General features: G+C 51.0%; 1 long non-coding RNA gene and 1 pseudogene across 1 annotated transcript in view; one reads left to right on the top strand and one right to left on the bottom strand.

Annotated features, from left to right (window-relative positions):
- Positions 1-5,919: 5,919 nt before the first annotated feature.
- Positions 5,920-13,890, bottom strand: part of LOC138398245 (uncharacterized) — a 43,653-nt gene continuing 35,682 nt past the window's right edge. The window contains exon 6 of the long non-coding RNA XR_011235937.1: positions 5,920-6,194. This is a non-coding gene — a long non-coding RNA (uncharacterized lncRNA). The remainder of the gene's footprint in view (positions 6,195-13,890) is intronic.
- LOC138398242 (spermatogenesis-associated protein 31E1-like) lies at positions 7,287-8,136 on the top strand (annotated as a pseudogene).

The raw sequence follows: 13,890 nt of genomic DNA, 5'->3' as shown, positions 1-13,890 counted from the left end.
TCTTGAGCAGCTTTCTTTGCCGTTACCGTCTCACCAGGTTCCTTACGTCATTTCGTGCAGTCCTGCTTTGCCCTGCCAGGCACCGCTTCTGCTATTTTCTCCCCATCTTTCAGGTGTATTTCCTGGGTATATTTTCAAAGCTTGTTCCAAAAGCTCTGTTCCTCTGTTGTCCATGGGGTGAGATCTGTGTGTGGACCTTCACATCGTTCTGAAGGTATTGCATTGTCTGTGTGAGCTGCCGCCCCATGTTCTTTTTCAAATTTATCAAATGCCTTTTTATTTATATCATCTCTTTGAGGAGGGTCAAGGTTTTGGAGACTCTTTGCTTTGCCAGTAACATCTCTGGTGCTTCTTTTGACTCCAGAAGAAGAATGTGTGCTCATGTAATTAGCAATAAATCCCATCTTAAATTTATTCCAGCAGGGAAAAGATTCACAGCTTTAATTAGTAATTGCAGATCACCTTCTGACCAATTTTAACTGCCATTTCCACCGTTGCCAGTTGATTTTTAGCTTCCTCTTTCTCTTTTCTAATTGGCTCGTTTATTTCTTCGGTCTGTTTTTCCAGAGCAGCGTTTCCGACTTCTTTTGCAGATGCTGTGTTTCCCTCAAGCACTGCAAACTTGGGAGTTCAAGTCGATCACAAAGTTTTCCACTTCTTCCATCATTTTAACCACTCGGCCTCCTTGTCAGAAAGGTGATTCCCGCTCTTGCCTGAGTTTCGGAGTTTTTGCCTTTCCTTTTTGATGGCATTTTTGTGGATATCTTTTGCCTTCTTTGCCAATAATCTTTCTGTCTAACTTCCTCTTCTCCTCTCTCCTTAGCTAACCAAGCAGGTTCTGATTCAGCTTGTCTTTGTTTTTCTTTAGCTTCTTGCTCCTTCCATTTGGCTTCTGCTTTTGCTTTCTTTTCTGCTTCTTTCTTGGCTTTTTCTTCTTCCTTCATTTTTTTATCCTTGGATCACATCTATATGCATTGTAAACCCATGTTCTTATTCTGTTCATTTCTTCTTTTATTCCCTGTTCCCTTGTTGCTCTGTTCTATTTTTCAAGCCATCTCCTCTCATCACGATATTCTTTTTCTTTTCCTTCTTCATCTAAATAAGAAAATTCTCTCCAAGAATAAAAAAAAAAAAGATACGTTTGAGACAGAGTCTTGCCAAGGCTACAGTCCTGTGTTGTCAGCCTAGCTCACAACAATCTCAAACTCCTGGCTGGGCGCAAGCGATCCTCCTGCCTCAGCCTCCCAAGTAGCTGTGACTATAGGCATGTGCCACTATGTCCAGCTAATTTTTTCTATTTTTAGTAGAGGCAAAGTCTTGCTTTTGCTCAGGGTGGTCTTGAACTCCTGAGCTCAAGCGATCCTCCCACCTCGGCCTCCCAGACTGCTGGGATTAGAGGTGTGAGCCATCATGCCCGGCCCACTATTTTACTTTTTGTTTCTATGAATTTGACTCCTCTATATACCTTATATAATATAGGTTATTTTTTAAAAATTCAAAAGTAAGCATGCAAACAGACTCTACACCCTGTGCTCTTCCCTACCAGACATCATTCATTGATTCATTCATTCAGGACACAATGTGTTCCTGAATGTGTTTAGGTCTGGGAGACACGGTGTGAACATGTTAGTTGTGTGAACATTTCTGCATTTTTCTAACCCAACAAACTATTTCATAATTTCTTGCTTTTTAGATCATGCTCCTTGGCTCGGAAGGATCCCTCCTTCCCCCTTTACCCATCTGTCTGAAGAACATATACCCAATCTTTATAATTAGCTCACATGTAATCTTCTTTCAAAATCTGTCCAGACTCTATAATCCACAGTTTTATTTTTCTTTAGCTATGCTCTACCCCAAATCTATAGTGACTTTACTAAATGTAATTGTTCATATCCAACTTACTTGAGAACAAGAAATATATCTGATCCATATCCGCATTACCAGTTCCTGGCACAATATAGACAGATGTATGTTTGGTAAATGTTTGCTGGCTACCTGCGTGTCTGACCAGTAGGCACTGTGATTTTTTTCTTCTGCTTCCATCATTCCATAAACCCTTACATCATTCAGAAACACAAACAGATTTCATCACATGCTGGCCAAGCTAGATCCAGATTGATTCATTCACTCTGGAACTGGTGAAGGTTGCGTGGATGACGGGTACCAGGTGCTCCTTGTCCTTCTTGTCCCTCTGGCTCCAAACGGAGCCCAGGCATTCACAGCTCAGGGTCCACAGTCACCCACAGTCCCAGGCAGGTGACAGTGGTCTGAGGTGGAGTTTAAAAAATCTTTAGAATTGAATCCAAGCTTGTGGGTGTCCCTGGGTTTTATTCTCTGTTCACTGAGGGTGCCAAACGCATAAAGGCCCAGACAATGGTGGGAAAGAGAGAGGGGCACTTTCACCCAGGCCTTTCTCACGAACTCCAAGCACCAGAAGGGCCTCAGACCTGCTCATCCCTGAGGCTGCATCTTCTGCCCATTCTGATTGGCCCTCTCTTCCTTCTCCGCATTCAGGACTGTGGCCCCAATCATACTTTGCCATCCAGGATTTACCATCTCTGGTTCCAATCAGCATGTACACAAATTGATGCAAGTCAGATGACCCTAGGTCATATGTACCCAAAATAATTCTAAAATATTCAGTGCATATCTGATGTTCTTGTTTGAATTTAGGGAAATTGTTAATTATAGCATTTAATTAAACTAATATCTTAGGTTTAAATTCTAAAGTTGCTTACATACTTGACTATGGGAGAGGTAGATCTTTAGATGTGACTGGCATTTTGGGGATTTAGGACAGTCATTTGGAAAATGGAGAGGTCAGGACAAAGAGGATAGGAAGGAGGAGTCAATGGTGGGTCAGAAGAAGACAGATCAGAATCCCGAGAGGGAGATGGGAGAGCTGGATACAAGGAGGTGACTGGAAGAGAAAAGAAGGGAGAGGATTTACTAAAAAAATGAGTCCAGTTTTTTTGCTTATGAATTTTTATCACCTTTGGCCACTGAATAATTTAGTGAAGCAATTATTATTATTATTTTTTAAAATTTTGTTTCAGAATATTATGGAGGTACAAATGTTTTGGTTACATAAAAATTGCTTTTGCACAGTTTGAGTCAAAGTTATAAGTGTGCCCATCCCCCCTACGGTGTGCATTGTACCCCTTAGGTGTGAATTTATCCACCCCCTCCCTTCTGCTCGATTTCTGCTGAATGTTATTTCCGTATGCGCACATAAGTGTTGATCAGTTGGCTCCAATTTAATGGTTAGTGCATGTGGTGTTTGTTTTCCCATTCTTGTGATACTAGTGAAGCAATTTTTAATTCAGAATGTTATGTGGAGTTTTCTGCCTCCCAATTTTATTTTTTAAAAGTGCCTCCCAAGTGAACAATGTTGTTCTAGTCAATATTCATCAAATTAAAGGTCCACATAATCCTTGGCAAGGTTATGCTATTTAGAGAGATAGGCACAAGAATTTCAGTAAAAGTGTGCATAAATACAAGGAGTGTTTACTAAAAGGGAAGCAGATAAAAGGAAACAGGGAATACCTGGCTTCCAGGGGGACAGATTAGAAAATTGACTGAGGTCCCTCTGTGACAGGTTGTGCAGGTGGAGTCTGAGGGAGGGATCCAGGAGCCCAGGGGTGGAGGGATCTGCAGGGTGGGGGAGGGGCTGTGGTTCAGCCTCCTCCTCTCCCTGCCCCCCCCACCCCCAAGCAGCAGCCCTTTGTGACAGGGAGGCCAGAGCTCTGTGATGCAGGGCTGGGCCCTGGTCAATAGGCCCCACAGGAGACTCCCAGCCTCAGGGGCTTGAGGGCAAGAGTGTGATTCAGAAGATGGAGCATCATCTCTCTCCTCTGAAAAGCCTTAGTGACACAGGGCTGAGCCCCAGCTCCGCTGCCTGGGTGGCAGATCTCATGCTGGGCTTCCCCTGTGGGCTGGGGCTCTTCCTCCTGTGACTCCCCTGCCTGGGGGTGACCGATCCTCATCAGCCCAAGGGCAGAAAGGAAGCATCAGTAAGGTAAGGACCCTTGGCCCAGACCCAACAGAGAATGACTCTCTCTTTCCTTTTTATTATTATTGCTACTTTTCCAAACTGACTAGAGACCCCTGAGATGGGAAATGCCCTTGTCCTCCCAGGCCCAGGTGGGGCGGGGAGGTGACAGTGGTGTGGGATCTCTATCCCAAGCTCTCAGACCACACGTGCAGGTGTGCAGGCGGCATCAGGACAAATCAAACGCCAGGACTCGGACCAGGACGAGGCCATGACAGAGCTGAGGTCCCTGTGGGAGGAAGGCCCTGGGCCCCGGTGCCTCAGTCATCAGTCCCCTTCCCGTGGCTGGGGCCTCAGCCCGGCCTTTCCTCTGTGTCGGGTGACCTGAGGGCTGTGCTGAGCCCCCCAGAGCCTCCCATCCGAGGCTGCAGTGGCCTCTGGGCTCCTGGGGAAGCAGGTCCCCGCCTGACAGCTCAGCCCATAGGCCCGAGTCAGTCAGTTTCTCCAGCAGGGGAATGGGGACAATGACGCCCGTGGTGGATCTCACATAGAAAATCCCTCCGTGCATGTTTCAAAGAAGGATAACAGGAAACACTTTAATCCACTTTAAAAATGAGTACAGGGAAGGAAAAGCAGACAGAGCTCCATCAGGTGGATGCAGAAGGTCACGTCCTCCACAGACACTGAATGTCTGCAGCTCCTCTCGGGGGAGGCAGGGGAGGAGCGGTCCCAGCCCCTCCATGTTTCTTGTGTCTCAGCGTCCAGTGGCGATGCTGGGGCTGCCCAGGAGCGGGAAGCAGAGCTGTGGTCTGAGAGGTAAGGGTGTGGCCCGGAGCCCCAGGGGGACTTAGCCTCGCTGTTCCTGAGGGACGAGTCTCCCAGGAGGTCAGCTGCAGAGGCCTGGGGGGGCTCCTGGGGAGGAAATCAGACCCGGATTCTTCTCAGATCCCGGGCTGGGCATGACGCCAGGTGGGCCGGGCATGGCTGCGGCCCACAGCGGGAAGGTGGGGGTGACCCATGACCACCTGCGTGTGCAGGTAGGGCCTCCAGGCCCAACTGTGGACAGCGGCTCCGCCTGCCTGAGGCTGGTCCCTCTAGGAGGTGACGCCTGTCTCCTCTCCCACAAGGGCGGGTGAGGCCCCTGGGGATGGATGTGGAGCACTGAGTACATGATGAAGCGCTGCCTACTGCGCTTCTTTCTGTCACTGCCAGGTCGTGTGGCCTGGACACTGACGCTTGGGCTGCAGGGTCTAACCTCACACGGTCTGTCCTAGGGGCACACTCAGCCACCTGCAGGATACCCAGGTCCCTCTCTTCCCCCCAACCAGGCTCCTGATTTCCAGCTTGCAGAGATGGCCTAAGGGAACTGGAGGGGTCTATGGACCTGACTTCACTTCTGCAGAGGTGAGGGACTGTCCCCTTGTCCCCCTGTCCTCCTCCAGACCAGGGCCTGGGTTGGGACCCCTGGCCTGGGGCTGACCTGGGAGGGGGAGATCATGGAGGGGAAAAGGGATGTGACTGGAGCCCTGGGGCCTGGGAAGGGCAGAGCCCTGTGAAGTCAGCAGGGGACACTGGAGGGGCCAGGGCAGTGCACCCTGCCTGCACCCCTGCCCCACCCACCCCTGCTGCAGCTTGTGCCTCCTGTCCCCTGCAGCCTCCTGGGGATGCTCCCTGACAAGGGGACTTTCATCGGCTCTCGTGTCCAGGCTCCCCCAGGGAGGGGTGCAAGCAGCACCTGCCGGAGCCCAGGGCCGCGTGGGGAGCGTGTGGAAGATGCTTCCCCCCCCACCGCATCCCCATGGGCTTCCCCGGCTCCCCTGGCCGAGCACCTTCCTCCTCTGGGCTCCACCCTGTCAGCAGAACCTCACGGAGACCAGTGTGACTTGAAGACAGTCCCCTGGGCACTGTGTGGTGCAGCTCACCTCCAGGTTCCTCAGGTTTGTGGCCTCCCTTCTCGACCCTCTCAGGCCTTGAACGCATCATTTTGTTCCTCTCCAGGTGGTGGGCGGCGGCCAAGGCCGTGTTATTCCTCACCTCGCGCCACAGCCAGTCCCAGCGAGAGCCTCTTCTCCACCATCCCCCAGAGGCTTCATTCTGGGGAGACCCCACGCACAGACAGATAAAGGGTGGTGACCCCACTTTCACCAGCCCCGATGTCCGGAAGCTCCTGGAGACGCTCCTGACCAAGAGAGCAGAACTGAAGCTGTGAAGGGGGAAGGAAAGGAGGGGTCGTTTCTGCAACACATGAGCCCAGACCGCCCCCGGGGTTCTCTGGGGAATATGTTCAAGTCAGCGGGCTGGGAGCCGGACACCGCGACCCCACACCCCTTCTGGAACGTGAGAGACAAACCAGAGCAGCTGCCCAGTCCTCAGCAGCTCCCCCATCCCCCATCGCTCCGTTTCATCCCGTGAAGTCCCTGAGGCTTCTCCACTGCAGACCTGGGCTGAAGCACCTTCGCGGCCTCCCCAGGCCCAGCCCTGACCCCAGCACATGGCCCAGCCCCAGCCTTTGACTCAAACCTCCTCCCAGCCCCAGCAGGGTGGATTCCCAGGGAGGGGTCAGAGTCTGGCTGAAGACAAGCGGGGGTCCTCCCTGTCCTCCCAGCCGCCTGGGTGTGCAGGTGAAAACAGCAAGGACATAACCACAGGTGGGGCCCAGGAGCTCAGAGCCCACGGTTGTGCCCAGACTGGGGCCCCCTCACATCCCTCTGGACATCGTGTCCCGCAGGTGAGGGGGCAGAGAGAAAACCAGTCAGGGTGAGGACTGACTTGTCTGGTGTCACCTTCTCTCCTGGACCTCCCTAAGGACGTTCTCTCAGGAAACTGTCAACCTCACCTATAGATGCGTCCCCAAACTCACTGATGGCCCAGGAGGGAAAAGCAGAGTGTGGAAGGGGCCAGGGTGAGCCTTGAGATCTACGGGCTCCAGGGACTGGAGGTTTGAGCCTGGCCTGTGCGTCACCCGGAACCTTCCAGTGTGAGCGTCGAGCATCTGCTGGGTGCATGGATGGAGGAAAAAAAGCTCCTGGGAGGTGTTCATACAGCATCTTACCTCTCCAGGATGGTAGATTTGTGGGTTTTGTGCGGGTGTCAGACTTGGGCACAGCAGGGCTGGCAGGAAGCCAGGACCCACGCACAGGCACAGGGACCATGCCCGCAGCAATGGTGCTCTGTCCAAATGAGGTTTAAGGGTCTCTTTGACATGCTGCTTCTCTGGGCCCCTCACTAAGCAATTTCCTCATTTATAGCCCTGGGGCCTGATCCGCTCACTCTCTCCTCCTCCTCATCCTCTGGAACCTTCAGGGAGGTATTTCTGATCCTGTGCTTGCATCTGCTGGGCCCCTCTCCAGATCTTGCCTTAGGTCCCTGCTGGGTCCTTGTTTCCTTTCACCCTCATGGAGTCCTTCCCAGAGATTCTTTCCCACAAAAAATCCACAAATCTGCCACTCTGGAGGGGTCGGAAATGCCGCGTGAACACCTCCCAGGAGCTTTTCTTCCTCGATCCGTGCACTCAGCAGATGCTCGAAACACACACTGGAAGGTTCCAGGTGAGGCCCAGGTGGGGCTCAAACCTCCAGTCCCTGGAGCGCATAGATCTGAAGACTCAGCGCAGGCCCCTTCCACACTCTGATTTTCCCTCCTGGGCCTTTAGTGAGTCTGGGGACGACTCTATAGGTGAGGTTGACAATTTCCTGGGAGAACGTCCTTGGAGAGGTCCAGGAGAGAAGGTGACAACAGACAAGTCAGTCCTCACCCTGGCTGGTTTTCTCTCTGCCCCCTCACCTGTGGCAGAGGACGTCCAGAGACGGCCCCAGTCTGGGGACAACCATGGGCACTCGGAGGCTCCTCACACTGGACAGGAGGGCAGGTGACTTTCTCAGCTCCTCACATGCAGCCTCAGGAACAGAATCTGGCAGAGTAGGACTGTCCTGGGGACCAGGAGAGGCAGTGCAGAGCCAAGTCCAAGTTCAGCAATGGCCAGGAATGTGCTAGGGGAGGAGAAGGAGACTGTGGTCTCAGGAGACCCCTACAGTAGCCCAGCAGTGCTGAAGCTCAGTGGAGGGTCCCTGAGCTTGAAGGCCAGAGGAGACCGTGGAGGCTGAGGAGGAGAAGCCCCTGTTTGGGAAGTCACCTTGGGAGCAAGTATGATCACAAACTACCAAGCCTTCAAAGTGAGCTCAGCCTCTCTGGGGACCAGTAAGAGCTCCCCACTGTCTAGAATTTCTCCCAGCCAGGATCCAGCAGAGCTATGCCTGAAAGCAAAGGTTGTAAGTTTGAGTTCAAAGTGGAGGTAGAGTCAGAGAACCGGCTGCAAGGTCCTGCCTCTGGTGTCCTCCTCCAAGACTGTGCCGCTGGCCTGCACTTTCGAGGCCGTCACACTGACTGCTCCCCCCACAGACATGTTGCCTTCTCAGGCCCCTCTGTCCTATTCCGTGAGTGCACCCAGTAGGGAAATGTCATCTTCCCAGGGGCTATGTGACCCCGCATGGAAGGGAGGGAGCAGCCAGGGGCAGAGGGAACAGCCAGGGGCAGCAGGAGCCCAGCAGCCCAAAATCCAAGGTGCCTTGGAAGAGTCAGAGCGAGAAGTTTGGCCCTACTGAGAAGACAGAGCGCTGGGGGAGGCCTAAACTAGCAGAGCAGGAACAAAGGTTTGCAGGACCAAGGACCTCCCAAGACAGTACGATGAGCCACGCTGCCCGGGTCAGGGAATACTATCATTTTCTGGCAAAATCTTACAGAAGAAAGCCGCTTCAGTAAAGGGAACACTTTCTGCGTGCCTGCAGCCCAATAAAAAAGGCAAAAGGCAGGAAGATCCCTGCAGAAGGGCAAGCCTGGGTCGGCCCCAGCCCAGAGCCCAGGGCCAGCCCCAAGAAGAGTGTCTGTGCACAGCAGGGCTGTTCAAGTCCAGGCACGCGTTACACTAGCTGGACAGATCCTAGTGGAGAAATTGGGCTTTGGCAAGGCCTTAGTCCCCTGGAGTTCAGTTGTCACAAGGAGCAACTCCAGGCCCAGTGTATGGGTGTTCCTGCTACCCCAGGGATCCCTGCCACCCAGAACAAAAGGTGGTGATGCAAGATGTGACCTGCAGTCACTACACCACCACCATGGGCCACAGCCGTCCTAGGAAGAACAGGCAGGTCCAAAGCAGGGACAGCAGTTGGGGCTCCCCACTCAGGGAGCCTGTTTCCCCAGCCAGGTCCTGCCAGCATGAACAAAGGTGGCAAGAGCCTCGGGCCACCTTCACTATCACCTAACATGGTTGTCTGGTCAACCAGACCACGCTGCTTGTGCCTTTCCTGGTGGGACGTTTTCTCCAAGGGAAGGAATGTTGTGTTCATTCAGAGAAAAGCTGTTTTGTCTCATGGTATCGTGTCCCCTATATGCTAACGCCTTCCTCCTACCAAGACATGTATTGCTTCCCAATATTCCTAATAGATGTGTTTTTTTTCTCATTAGTGCTGGTGGCTTTTGTCTATGGGATGCGGGGTTACAGGTAAGGGGCCAGTGTTGCTCTCCCCGCATGTGGCTCCTAGAAGGGCCAGGCGTGCAGGAGCCTGATGGGCTTGCAGACCCACCCTCACCCCAGGGTCCCTCCCTGCACCTTGTTTTCATGACCCGATCATTACAGAGACTCTTCAGGACTGTCAGACCCGAAGGAGACCCCACCCTGGGGTCCGGCTCCCCTCTCTTTCCTGGGCTTTCCCTCTGCCGTGAATTTGTGCAGTGTAGGGCATGGGTTTACAGAGGCTTCTTAGGGCAGAAATTGCCCTGGGGCTCCAGGAATGTGGGAGCCAAACAGCCTTACATGCTCGAGTGGGCCGGGAAGTTCTGGGGGTGGGGCGCTGGCCCTGGGTTCAGAGTCAGGAGAGATCTGCCCCCCTGGATCACGTGGTGGGGAACAGACGACCCTGCCCACTGAAGATTGGGACAGAGCCGGGCCCTACTGACCCCTCTGGGCTCAGCCTGGATGCGGGGAGCACCCTCCCTCCCCCATCCATGCCCACCTGCCTTCCCCTCTGCCGTGACCTCGTGCACAGGAGCCCTGGTATAAACCCTCACATGGGATTGTCTCCTGGAGTTGCCACCGTTACATGCACAAGACCCACTAGAAGAAGCAGAAATGTGACACTGAGAGTGTAGAGAGAGTCTTACTTGAAGCACAAGCTACTGAAAAGAAGGCAAAACCTCACATGTCTGTGCAGCTGTCGCTGATGAGAACAAACGTCCTCCAGAGTCAAGGCACTGAGAGCGGGAGCTGCTCTTCCAGGGTTACGTGCTGCCTCTTGGCCCCGAGAGAGCTCAATGTGAGAAATCGTGGATTTTTAAATAATTTGTGTTTTTGTTTTGTTTTGGTTTACCGCACAAAATAATAGTCACGTGTGACATAAACTAGCGCTGGAAATTCTATCATGACAATTTGAAACTAAAGTGTGGTCACTGCCCCCACCGAGGGAGGAAGGCACAGGAATAGTGTAAGTTCTGATACGACACGCGGGAGGACTCTCCCTCTCCATTTCATGTTTCTGAAAGCAGCAAGAAGGCCAGTCTGTGGCTTCCTTCCTGTAATGTCACAGGGTCCTCAGCGGCCGGCAATGCCCAGGGAGGAGGCCGCAGGTGCGCACAGTCTGATAAAGACTCCCTGAAGGCCTCAGTGTGGCAAATCCTCTGCATCCTTCTCCATCAAGACTTTCATCAAATCAATGTAAAAATTTTCATTTGATTTTAAAAAGCCTTTGAAGTCTATAAATATTAGTTTCAAAATTCTAGTTGGTAAAATGCAAGTACATCAAGTTTCCAAGGTGCAGGGACGTCCCAGGGAAATGTGAGGGCAGGAGCGCCCCTAAAGCAGGTTCCCGCACCGCTGCCCCGTCCTTGGGACGGGACTGAGTTTCTAACCACTCAGAGGGGAGTGACATTCACAAGTGCCCCATCGCTCTGCTCCTGCCGTCTCTGGCAGCTCCTGTCGACGGAGGAACTTAGTGATCCTGGAAGGAAATGACACGAAGCCCCGGGCAGAACAAGGCACAGATGTGCCTTGTTTTCAGTATCGCACATTTCCCACACAGGGGACCTGAGGGGCATGGCTGCTGCCCACGGAGCCCAATCACGTTTTTAGCCACGGTCTTTCCCTCCTTCTCAGGAAGCACCGTCACTGGCCCTCACAGTCAGCTGGAGCGACCATCCCCAGAGCCCTCACCTTTGTCAGCTCAGGAATTCCCCACCCCAAGCATAGCTGTCCCTTCCAGAATGAGGAGGGGTCTGCAGATGGCAGAGCTGGGGCACAAACCCAGCCGGGCTCCAGCACCCAGGACCAAGGTGATGTGGCAGACCCCGACCATCTGCCCCATGTCCTCCCTGAGAGCCCAGGACTTGATGTAGACACCGTGCGAGTCCTGGCCGGTGGGAGGAGGTAGGCAGGGTGGGTGGCACAGACCCACAGAATGGCCCACCGTGCACTGACCGTGACCACCCAGCCCAGGACCACCCATGGGTCCCAGCTGTGCAGGGCTCCTTAGCCTCTTCTGAGCCATAGGGCGGCCTCCAGGAGGACGAGTGCAGCCCCCAGCCTGGGCCCCTCCTGCAGGCACGACAGTCCAGTGGCCGGGCCCTGACACTCTTAAATGATCAGCGGAAGAAAGTGGGGCATAAAATTAGCGGGTTAGGGATGGGAGGTGTGGGCTTCCCATTCTGTGTCGTCCAGCAATAACCAGCTCTGGCAGCCCTGATGCCCTCGTTGGAGTCCATCCTCTCTACTAAGAAGGAAATAATATTTTAAGGTTTGCTAAAGGTGCTAAAAAGTATGCAGGGTACTCATTTTCAATTTCTCTAAACAGAGGTGCTCCTAGAATGTCAGGAAGGTTATCAGATGGGAAAAGACAGGAGAAAAGGAGTGCGGAGTACTGTATTCAGCTGCGTGCATTCTAAAATGTCATCAAAATGTGTGAATAACTGCCTAACTTATACCCCCTGCCTTTGGGGCCGTGTCTGCTAACAGCGTCCACAGGCAGAGCAAGGATGGCTTTTTCCTGATGCTTTTTCAGTGACCAGATGCACTTCAAAGATACAAAGAGTGAGCTTCCTCCAAGGGTCAAGAAAACTGCTGGGGGAAGACCTGTGATGTGGTTCTGACCTCATCACTTCTCTCATGCACAGTGTTCTTGACCTTAAGGAAGTTCATTACCTCCTCTGGGCCTGTACTTGGCAGAAGGCACAAGGTAATCTTTAAGGTTCTCCCACCACTAATGTTCTCTGATTCTGCTAGTACGGATGGACAGAAAGACTATCTCTTTGTCCTGAGTTACCACATCTTCCACCATCCCTCCTCCTGCCTGCTAGCACTGACCACCACAGCAAAACAGAGCTTACCGTTTACCTCCAAAGGCCCCCCCGCCTCTGGCATTTTTCCATCTGGTTAGTCATCTCAAGCCTCAGGAATGGTTTTGTCTTGGCATCATCGTGGGGTAGAATGGAGCAACTGGGTTCAGTATCATAGAGAATGACCAAGGACACTGATTCTCAGCTCTCTGTTCACCCTCCAGGACCACAGGGTTTCTTTAACAATGTGGGAGATTCCTTCTCTTTTGGGATTTGTCTTCTTTTTTTTTAATTCCAAACTGGAAATCTCTTCACTACTTAAAAATTCCACAATACATGTAATATATCATGTTATGAAAGTCCAAACAATACAGAACATCATCATCACCCTTCTACACCATCCCCACAATACCACAATTTAAAAATAATTATTGTTGGCCGGGCGCGGTGGCTCACGCCTGTAATCCTAGCACTCTGGGAGGCCGAGGTGGGCGGATCGTTTGAGCTCAGGAGTTCGAGACCAGCCTGAGCAAGAGCGAGACCCCACCTCTACTAAAAATAGAAAGAAATTATATGGACAGCTAAAAATATATATAGAAAAAAAAAAATTAGCCGGGCATGGTGGCGCATGCCTGTAGTCCCAGCTACTCGGGAGGCTGAGACAGGAGGATCGCTTGAGCTCAGGAGTTTGAGGTTGCTGTGAGCTAGGCTGATGCCACGGCACTCACTCTAGCCTGGGCAACAGAGTGAGACTGTCTCAAAAAAAAAAAAAAAAAATTATTGTTAATCGTTTGGTGTTCAGCTTTCCAGACATGTGAACAAAAACACACACACTCATACATTCAGAAACCATACTGTTTTGTAATTTACTTTTTTCCTGTCCACATTACATAGTATAACTCTTACATGTCAGCCAACAAGTATGACTTATCCTTTTCAAAGTTTGCACAGTACTCCATTCTATGTATAAATTATAATATATTTAACCAAATCCCTATGGATATAATTTATTTTCTATTTTTACAACTTCTAATAATACTGAGATTAATATTTATATATCTTTCCATACATCTGAAATTAATCCCACTGGCTAAATTCATGGAAGTAATTTGTGTGCGTGTGTGTATATGTAGGTATGTGCATGTGCACTAAAGGAATTACAGATGCAAAGTTAAAATTTAGTAAGTATTCTGCCTTTCTGTTTGCTAAAAAATGTGCATCATTTTACATCCTGATTGGCAGTGTATGAGAATGACTGCTATTTCATATCTTTGAATTCACTGGGTGTTATAAATATATCTTTGTATCTTTGAAAATGAGATAAAATATTGAATTATCTTTTCATTTTAATTTCTTTATTTATGGTTGACTAGGTTTTTACATACAGTCGTGTGTCACTTACTGATGGGGATACATTCTGAAAAATGTTTTGTTAGGTGATTGTTATTTGTATTTCTTTTTTTTAATGTTTGTACAATATTTTCAAAAATGTATTATGCTGAGAAAAGAAAATCTCAATAAGTTCCTCCCAAGTAGAAAGGGAATGGGCCATATCATCTGAACTCAATGTCATAAAACTAAAA

Source organism: Eulemur rufifrons, chromosome 17 (genome assembly GCF_041146395.1).
Source record: "Eulemur rufifrons isolate Redbay chromosome 17, OSU_ERuf_1, whole genome shotgun sequence".
Lineage (NCBI taxonomy): Eukaryota > Metazoa > Chordata > Mammalia > Primates > Lemuridae > Eulemur > Eulemur rufifrons.
This window is presented reverse-complemented; position numbering and strand designations above follow the sequence as displayed.